This window comes from Pinus tabuliformis, chromosome 8 (assembly GCF_031772625.1).
Source record: "Pinus tabuliformis cultivar Carrire ecotype Pingquan chromosome 8, CPIR1, whole genome shotgun sequence".
Classification (NCBI taxonomy): domain Eukaryota; kingdom Viridiplantae; phylum Streptophyta; class Pinopsida; order Pinales; family Pinaceae; genus Pinus; species Pinus tabuliformis.
Window position 1 is genome coordinate 2,080,060,972 of NC_142294.1, and position 10,502 is coordinate 2,080,071,473.

Consider the following 10,502-nt stretch of genomic DNA (forward strand, 5'->3'; position numbering starts at 1 on the left):
TATAATACTCCCACGTATTCCTACACATTTGGCACTGTCTCTGGAAATGGCCATAAATTTCTGGATGTAATCAAGCAATGCTATTAGTTTCTCATTCAACATCAACAAACCTGGAAGTCCCTTTTGAATGAGGACCTCAAACTTGTTGAATAATCTCTGGACACCATTCTCCAGAACTTGACAGTTTTTCTCCAGCTGCAACATAAGATTTCTCTTGGTCAATAATTTCTTGGTTTCTAATATGGTCTTGGTTCTGTCTTCTATTTCTAGTTCTTCCAAATCATATATATTTTTAGAATTTATAAATTTGATGAGGTTTGTGACTTTAGTTGACTTGTCCCCCAACATTTCCCTAATTTCTTGAATGGCCCCTCTAGATTTCTGAATCAGCTCATTCTGCTAAAAAACAATCTGCATTAATGGCCATATCTTTGTCATTGATTTTTTGATATCTATCCATATATTCTCCTTAGCCTGAGATAAGGTATGAGACTTAGCAGCTTCCTTTTCTAATCATTGTATCCTTTGCATCAGTCTCTGGGATTTCTATACCTCTATCAATTGAGAATTTATTCTCGCTTTCTGTTCTTGTAGAGTCCTCACTTGTCCTTGTAGCTTCTTGACTTCCTCCCTTTGTAAAGACATGTCTTCCATGGATTTTACTAGTTTACTTGCGCCATCTCAAGTTGGTGTAGGGTGTGTTGTAGATGTAGAAACTCCTATTGTAGTTGTTGTAGCCACTGCTTCTGTAGTTGATGTAGAAGCTCTTGTTTGCACTATTGTTGTAAGAGGTACTGCATCAAGTGGGATTATAGCTATATGTGCATTTTCTTCTTTCTCCTTGATCAACTTGTCCATTTCTGCTTCCATGTCCCTTATCTGTGCATTTCTCTCCATAATTAATCTAATAATTTCTTCTTTTTGACTCTCTATCTCCCCCACTTATTTTTCTTTTGGATCCTTGGTTGTTGATATTTTCAACTATTTTTTGAGTGCTTCTATGTCATCATTCTTCTTCTTAACTATTTATTCTGCTGCCTTAACATTGCTAGGTCATATCCTATCTTAATTACCAAGTGTTCCAAGGATTTTATCTTATTATATTTTTCTAAAGAAGAAACATTTTCAAGTTTTAATTGGGATTGAATATTAGTAAGGGATACCTGCAACTTGGAAGAAGTCATTACAGTACCTTTCAACGTAGAATAGATCATATCCCTAGTCTTCCCGTGCATGTCCATCTGATGAACAGGATGGACATCCTTTGCATCAAACTCAAATGTAGTTTTCCAGTAATCTACTGCAGATTTAGGGTGGAGGACCTGTGCCTAGAAGAATGCGATATGCATTCTTCATTTCTTGATGTTGAAGGTTGCCAAGAACTTATGTTGGGTAGAGGAAGTTTTTTTTTTTTTTGAAATTGATCATAAGTGTTGACTTTGAGAAGCTCATTTCTACGTTTTATCTCCTTATACTTGTCAAAGATGCTTGTTTCCATTTGACCTTGGATTAATTCTAATTTCTAAGTTGTATCTAGATTCTCTTGTGAGACTGAAGAGAATGGAGATCCTGTAAAGATGTTATCCCTTTCTAGAAAATATGGATCCTTGAGTACTATAGGAGCTTACCCTACTCCTACTTTTAAAAGATGTATCTTAGGATTTGTGCTTGCTTTCTTGGTGTAAATTTTGAATTATTTGGCTGAAACCTCTGTGACTAAAGTAGAGTCTTCTTCCCATGGCCTTTTCTATACTTTTTCCTGAGGTGTGGTAGTTTGTGAAGTGGTGGTAGACAACAATTGCTCCTATGCTTCTTGTAGAGTATTTTCTTCCCACTCATCTTGGTTCATGTATTTCTCAATTTCAGGCCTTTTAGTGTGAACATTTGGAGTTGTTTTTTCTTCCACTCTTAGTTTATAGATCATACCAAATGGGTCATATGACCAAGTGAAGCAAAAGGGAAAATTCATCTATTTTATGAGGATATCAACCTCCTCTCCTGTTGTCCTGTTGTTGCAAATAAATGGTCTTATCTGAGCCTTTATTATGAATTGTGATTTCTTTTTGTTGGCATTTTGGCACTGGTGTGGCGCTACGATACAGGTGTTGTCCTTGATGGAAACTCTCTCTGATGACAAATCATAGTGCAGAAGGATAGCAGCAAGGAATTGATGACCAGACTACCAGTATGAAGACAAAATATATACACGCTGGTTCACTATATACCAAGTCGCGTATACAAGCAGGTTCACTATATAACAAGTCGCGTATACTCAGGTTCGCTATATACCAAGTCGCGTGTACACGCAGGTTGGCTTAAGTAAAAGCGCGTGTATGTGGAAAACTTTTCTTTGGTCCGTGGCGGTTATTCCTTGGAAGTTGTGCCTATGGTTTTTGACCATTGCGTCTCGACGGACGTGTTGATCCCTAGTTTTGAAGCTGATGGTATTGGAGTTCTATGGTTTTGGCCTGTGGTATTGAGCAAGGCCTAAGGCTATATAAGGATAAGAAGATCATTAGGCAAGGGTATCTGAAAAGTCTTGAATATCTGAAAAAGAAAGAGATCTGGTATGCAGGTTCTGAGTTGCTTGATCTAAGCTAAGGAGAGATCACACCGGTTGATGGAAGACTAGATCTAAGGGCAGATCGAGATCTAATGGTTTGAAATGCACTATTATGATATGGTTGATTATGCGTATTTCTAGATCTGCATACTGACGCAATGTTATGTTCTGGGTCTAACTGATGTCTGGTACAGCTGCGAGTTGAGAAAATTTACTTTTAGATCTGTACGCAGGTTGTCTTCGGTAAAAGCGCGTGTATACGCAGGTTGCTCTCATTGAAGTAGCGTATATCTTCTGAAGCTTTAATTTTGGGTTTGCAGTTGGGTCTGACTGTTATTGCAGAGTTCTGTAGTCTGCTCTGTGTTCTGGTGACTGGTGTTGACAGGGTTTCAGTGATACAAAGATTGATGATGCTAGTATTGGTTATTTTATGCTTCAATGATCTGTTATGATTGTTGAATGAATTATGGTCTTCAGATTGTAATGCTGTGCTTCAGGAATATCCAGTCTGAAAATGTATGAAAAGTGGTACCTGAAGGAAAGAAGATTGTAGGCCAGCACCTACGTACTAGTATCTTAGCTAGTACAAGAGAAAAGAGGGTTGGAGCTCCCTTCCAAGGAAGTTTTGGAGAACGAGAGAAGGTTGAAGCCTTCTGCACGTTGTAGCCTGCGTACTGGTATAAGGCTGCACCAGTACAAATGATTGTAAACTAAATTTTTTATTAAAGAAAGATAGAGACGACTTGCAGCAGGTGGTTTTCACCCACATTGGGTTTCCACCTTATATCATGGTGTTCATGTGTGTGGTTTTTGTGTGATGATCTGTTCTGTTATACTGCACCTGTTTTACTATCATGGTTAATAATGTCCTGATTCATTTACTGAAGATAAGCTACTGAATCATAAGTTTTCTTGTTATAGGCTGGTTTCTTTAGACACAGTAGCGTGTACACGCTGTTTCACTTAACTGAAGTAGCGTATATGTTTCTGAGCATAAAATGAAAAAGTCTTTCTGATAATACTGATTCACCCCCCCCTCTCAGTATTATTTCCAACAATTGGTATGAGAGCAGGTCCTTCAGAGAAGCTTGATCGCTTGAAGGTAGATCGTTCATCATGAGCAACTACGAGAGAGAAGCATCAATCAGGCCACTGGTTTTTGATGGGACAAACTTCAATTATTGGAAGGTAAGAGTTACTGTCTATCTTCAATCTCTTGGTACAGAAGTTTGGGACATCGTAGAGACAGGCTACATGTTTCCTTCAGCTACTCCTACAGATGCAGTCGAGAAAAAGAAATATGAAACAAATGCGAAAGCAGTCAATACTCTATTGGGATGTATATCTCAATCGGAATTCATGAAGGTAATGCACTATAAATCTGCAAAAGAAATATGGGACAAAATTGTCACGAGCTATGAAGGAGACGAACAGGTAAAGTGTGCTAAACTTCAAACTCTCAGGATTAAGTATGAGACTCTCAGAATGTATAATGATGAAAGTGTGGCTAACTATTTCCTTAGTGTAGATGAGATTGTTAATTGCATGAAAAACTTGGGTGAAGAAATAAAAGAAGACTATTATGAATCAAGTCACAAAGAAGAGGAATCAAATTTTGTCAGAAATCTTCAAAGGGGTTCTGGAAGGTTCAGAGGTAAGTTACCTTTTAAATTCTTTTCTTGTGGAAGAGTAGGTCATTATGCTGCCAGATGTCCTCACAAAGATAAGAATGACAAGGGAAAGGAACCTGTTAAATGGAACAAGAAACAAAATGAAAAGAAGAAAAGCTATTACACTCATGAAGATAGTGATGGTCTTTCAAATAGTGATGAAGATGAACAAGGTAATAGATATAAACTTTTAATGGCTTTTGAAGGTGATGACTATGTGGATGCTATAGATGTATAAGGCTTTTGTGAAGAAATGAAAGATCTCAAAGTTTGCTTAGAAGAGAAGAATGCTATTATTGATTCTCTACAATGTCAACTAGCTGAAAAGGAAAAACATCTTGAAAAATTGGAATGTGAGATTGTTTGCCTTAGAAAGGAGATTGAGAAAACAAAAGGAATTAATCTTAAATTTGTTAAAGGATCTGAAACCTTGGATGAGATTATCAATGTGCAGCGATCTCCTCTGATCAAGACAGGTCTTGGATATAATGGAGAAACATCTCAAGCCTCTACCTCTAAAAGTTATCTTGATGCAGCAAGGAGAAGCGAGCAAAGGCCAAATAAAAGTCATCAGTTGAATTAGGGACAGTTTACCTCAAGAAAAAATAAATACCATCAAGAAATTTGAGGACAAACTGCCTTAAGGACAAACAGAAGCTACAATCAGCCTCAGGTAAAATCTTCCCAATTTGCTCCAAGAATGAATGTGAATAGAAGCTACAATCGGTTGGATGATAGATCTAATTATCGCAGAAGTTTCTTTAATGGCCAATGCTTTTCTTGCCATAACTTCGGTCACAAAGCAGCTCAATGTGTTGCCTACAAGACAATCATGACTAGAGAAGCTCAAAAGCAAGGGAGAATGACTGGAACCATGAAAAGGACTTATAACAACTTTTCGGCTCTTGAAAACGAAGTTGAATGCTCTATTTGTAATAACTTTGGTCATGAAGACTCTGAATGCAGGAGCAGGTTCCAGAAGACAACTCAGAAGGAACAAACCTCAAATGTCAGAACATGGAGAATAAAGGAACCGCAACCAGAAAGATGTGGGATAGCCTTTTATGCAGAAGGTCAAGAAAGTCTATGGTACATTGACAGTGGATGTTTGAAGCATATGACAGGGGACAAAGAAAAGCTTGAGTCATATACCGCATTAGAAAAGGGGAAGAAAGTTTCTTTTGGAAACGATATCTCTGCAGCCATAAAAGGAAAAGGTATTGCTCCTTTGAAAGAGAAGGTCAAAGCTAGAAATGTTTTGTATGTTGATGGATTGAAGCATAATCTTATGAGTGTCAGTCAGATGTGCGATCAAGGAACAGAGGTAATATTTAGATCAAATGGATGTTGTGTTCGTGATCTTGATACAGGTAAAACAGTGATCAAAGGAAGAAGGACTCCAAATAATCTATACATATTTGAAGAAGGACCACAACAATGCTATTTGAGCAAGGATGATGAACACTGGCTATGGCATCGGAGGTTGGGGCATCTAAGCTTTTCACAAATAAGGAAAGCATGCAAATATCAGGCAGTTCGTGGTCTTCCAGATATCAAAATTCCAGACAACACTATATGCAGATCTTGTCAGTTTGGAAAGCAAACCAGAACTAACTTTCCAGAGAAGGAAGGATCAGCCAGCATACCTCTTGAGCTAGTCCATACAGATGTATGTGGTCCATTTAGGAAAAGGATACCTTGAGGAGAAGAATATTTGATATTATTCATTGACGATTTCTCCAGGTTTGTCTGGTTAGGGCTTATGAAGCATAAAGATGAAGCATTCGAAAAATTCAAATCCTTCAAAGCCTTGGTTGAAAATGAATCAGGACACAAAATTAAGTGCCTCAGATCTGACAGAGGTGGGGAGTTTACCTCAAACGATTTTTTTGATTTTTGTGAAGAACATGGGATAAGAAGAGAACTCTCTACAGCTAGAACTCCTCAGCAAAATGGGGTTGTGGAAAGAATGAACAGAACAATCCAACAAATGGCTCGTGCTATGCTTGATGAATCAGGTACTCCCGCAACTTTCTGGGGTGAAGCTGCACATGCTGCGGTTATTATTCTAAACAAAACAAATGTCCGAGTAAACAACACTCAAACACCTCATGAGCTCTGGAGTGGTGAAACTCCTTCGGTGAAGCACTTCAAAATCTTTGGGAGAAAATGTTATATTAAGAATACTGATGAGCAACTTGGAAAACTTGAACCAAGAGCAGATGAAGGCATTCTTCTTGGTTATTCTCCACATAGCAAGGCATACAAGTGTTACAATAAAAGACTTGGCAGAATTGTTGACAGCATTGATGTAGTGGTTGATGAGAAGGGATATATTCCTAGGCAAGTTCATCATGAAGACATTGAAGAAGATGAAGGCTACCCTCAAAGGCAGAATGATGAAGAAGAAGAACCTCAAGAAGAACCAGAGGAGCAGACAAGAATAGAAGAGAAGACTCCATCCAGATATGTTCAAAAGAATCATCCAGAATCTTAGATTGTGGGACAGAAAGAAGCAGGAATACAAACAAGAAGAAAAATTGCAGAAGCTTCAAGCTATTTGGCATTACTCTCTTCCACTGAACCACAAAATGTGAAAGAGGCATGCAAAGATGAATGTTGGGTCAAAGCAATGGATGAAGAACTTGAGCAATGGATGGGAATTGGTTCCTAGACCAAAAGATAAGAATGTCATCGGAACAAAATGGGTCTTCAAAAATAAATTGAATGAAAATGGAGAAGTAATTAGAAACAAGGCCAGACTTGTTTGTAAAGGGTATGCGCAACAAGAAGGAATAGATTTTGAAGAGACCTTTGCTCCTGTTGCAAGACTTGAGGCCATCCGAATGTTCCTTGCTCTCTCAAGCTTTCAAAACTTCAAAGTATTTCAAATGGACGTGAAATCAGCCTTTCTAAATGGGGACTTAGAAGAAGAAGTATATATTGAGCAGCCAGATGGTTTCATTCTTGGGAATGATCCAAACCTTGTATGCAGATTGAAAAAGGCTCTCTATGGTCTCAAACAAGCTCCAAGGGCTTGGTACTATCGGTTGGACAAATATCTTCACCAACAAGTCTTTTCAAAAGGATCAACAGATAGTAATCTCTATATAAAAGTTGAAAATAACAAATTGCTAATACTTGTTGTTTATGTAGATGATATTATCTTTGGCAACAATGAAGAGACTATGAGTCAAAACTTTGCCCTGGTTATGCAAAAAGAATTTGAAATGTCACTACTTGGAGAATTGACATACTTTCTTGGATTTCAAATCCAACAAAATGAAGGAGGTATCTTCTTGTCTCAAACCAAGTACCTCAAGTAGGTCTTGAAGAAGTATGGCATGGATGATTCAAAGCCAGTATGTACACCCATGGTTACAGGATGCAGGCTCAGTGCAAATGATGAATCAGCAGCAGTTCATCAACCAACTTATAGATCCATGATTGGGAGTTTGCTTTATTTGACAGGTACCCGACCAGATATCATGCATGCAGTCGGAATAGTTGGAAGATTTTAGGCAAATCCAAAGGAGACTCATCTTCAGGCAGTGAAGAGAATTTTCAAATATCTTCAAGGGACACAAAATTATGGCTTATGGTATCCTAGAGATACAGATCTCACACTTCATGCTTATACAGATGCAGATTGGGCTGGAAGCATGGATGACAGGAAGAGCACAAGTGGTGGTGCATTCTTTATGGGCTCCAGATTAGTATCTTGGTTCAGCAAGAAACAGAGTTCGATTGCCTTATCTACAGCTGAGGCAGAATATGTGGCTGCGGCATCTTGTTGCACACAACTTCTTTGGATGATGCAGACCTTGCAGGATTTTCAAATCACTTGCACTCCACCAGTCTCTATCTTATGTGATAATACAAGTGCAATCAGCATTTCAAAGAATCCAGTCATGCACTCAAAGACCAAGCACATACCAATCAAGTATCACTTCCTCTGGGAACAAGTGCTTGAGCATAAGGTTAAGTTGGAGTATGTTCCTTCTAAGGAACAAGTCGCTGATATTCTCACAAAACCACTGCCCAGGGAAACTTTTGAATATCTCAGACAAAAGCTGGGAGTAGTTGATGCTTCATCCTGCTGTTGAAGCTTGTCTGTTCTAAAGTAAAGTTGGTACATGCGTGTTTCATAAGGGATATTCGCGTATATACGCTGATTTATGCAGGTGAAGCCGCGTATATGGAGTTCTGAACAACAAGGGCAGATTCTGGTTGAAGAAGGTCTGAGATGGGTATGCCAGAGTCCTTCAGGCACAGTTTCAAGGGATGCAGCAGGCACAGTTTTAGGGGGAGCAGCTTAAAGTCTAATAAAGCATTGTTGGCATTTAGACACTTTTGGTTCTAGTTCACAACTGTTGTTGGTTTCAGGAGAAGGAGCACAGGAGGAAATCTTGGTTGCTGATCTAAAATATGTTTATCAGATGCTGCTGGTGACTTTCATAAGTCTTGGTCTAGATTTGTTGTCTCTATGTCATGTATCTCTTTTATCTCTTTTATGGTGTCAAGGTCATGTAACGGCCTATGTTGGTTTCCCCACTATGCCTGAGATGAATGATGTAATATAATTGGTTGTTATATGTAACTTTCTGATGTATCCCCTCCTGGTTGGGAGTATGGATGTATGTATTGAGTCTTTTGGTGATAGGAAGGTCCCTTATGGTGTATAAGTCTTGGTTCTTTTTGAAGAAAATCTTTTGCAGATATTGCCTACAGTCAGGAGGAGCATGGTTCAGCACAGCCAAGCAGAGATATCAGCATGTACTTAGGGGGAGCACAAGCCTTTTCCATTGATGACAAAGGGGGAGAATGATTCTAAGGATCTTGGGGTTGCCATCAAGTCCAAAGGGGGAGATTGTTGGCATTTTGGCACTGGTGTGGCACTACGCTACAGGCGTTGTCCTTGATGGTAACTCTCTCTGATGACAAATCATAGTGCAGAAGGATAGCAGCAAGGAATTGATGATCAGACTACCAGTATGAAGAGAAAATATATACACGCTGGTTCACTATATACCAAGTCGCGTATACAAGCAGGTTCACTATATACCAAGTCGCGTATACTGAGGTTCGCTATATACCAAGTCGCGTGTACACGCAGGTTGGCTTCAGTAAAAGCACGTGTATGTGGAAAACTTGTCTTTGGTCCGTGGTGATTATTCCTTGGAAGTTGTGCCTATGGTTTTTGACCATTGCGTCTCGACGGACGTGTTGATCCCTAGTTTTGAAGTTGATGGTATTGGAGTTCTATGGTTTTGGCCTGTGGTATTGAGCAAGGCGTAAGGCTATATAAGGAGAAGAAGATCATTAGGCAAAGGTATCTGAAAAGTCTTGAATATCTAAAAAAGAAAGAGATCTGGTATGCAGGTTCTGAGTTGCTTGATCTAAGCTACGGAGAGATCACACCGGTTGATGGAAGACTAGATCTAAGGGCAGATCGGGATCTAATGGTTTGAAATGCACTATTATGATATGGTTGATTATGCGTATTTCTAGATCTGCGTACTGACGCAATGTTATGTTCTGGGTCTAACTGATGTCTGGTACAGCTGCAAGTTGAGAAAATTTATTTTTAGATCTGTACTCAGGTTGTCTTCGGTAAAAGTGTGTGTATACGCGGGTTGCTCTCATTGAAGTAGCGTATATCTTCTGAAGCTTGAATTTTGGGTTTGCAGTTGGGTCTGACTGTTATTGCAGAGTTCTGTAGTCTGCTCTGTGTTCTGGTGACTGGTGTTGACACGGTTTCAGTGATACAAAGATTGATGATGCTAGTATTGGTTATTTTATGCTTCAATGATCTGTTATGAATGTTGAATGAATTATGGTCTTCAGATTGTAATGTTGTGCTTCAGGAATATCCAGTCTGAAAACGTATGAAAAGTGGTACCTGAAGGAAAGAAGATTGTAGGCCAGCACCTACGTAATAGTATCTTAGCTAGTACAAGAGCAAAGGGGGTTGGAGCTCCCTTCCAAGGAAGTTTTGGAGAACGAGAGAAGGTTGAAAGCTTCTGCAGGTTGTAGCCTGCGTACTGGTATAAGGCTGCACCAGTACAAATGATTGTAAACTAAAGTTTTTATTAAAGAAAGATAGAGACGACTTGCAGCAGGTGGTTTTCACTCACATTGGGTTTCCACCTTATATCATGGTGTTCATGTATGTGGTTTTTGTGTGATGATCTGTTCTGTTATACTGCACCTGTTTTACTATCATGGTTAATAATGTCCTGATGCATTTACTGAAGATAAGCTACTGA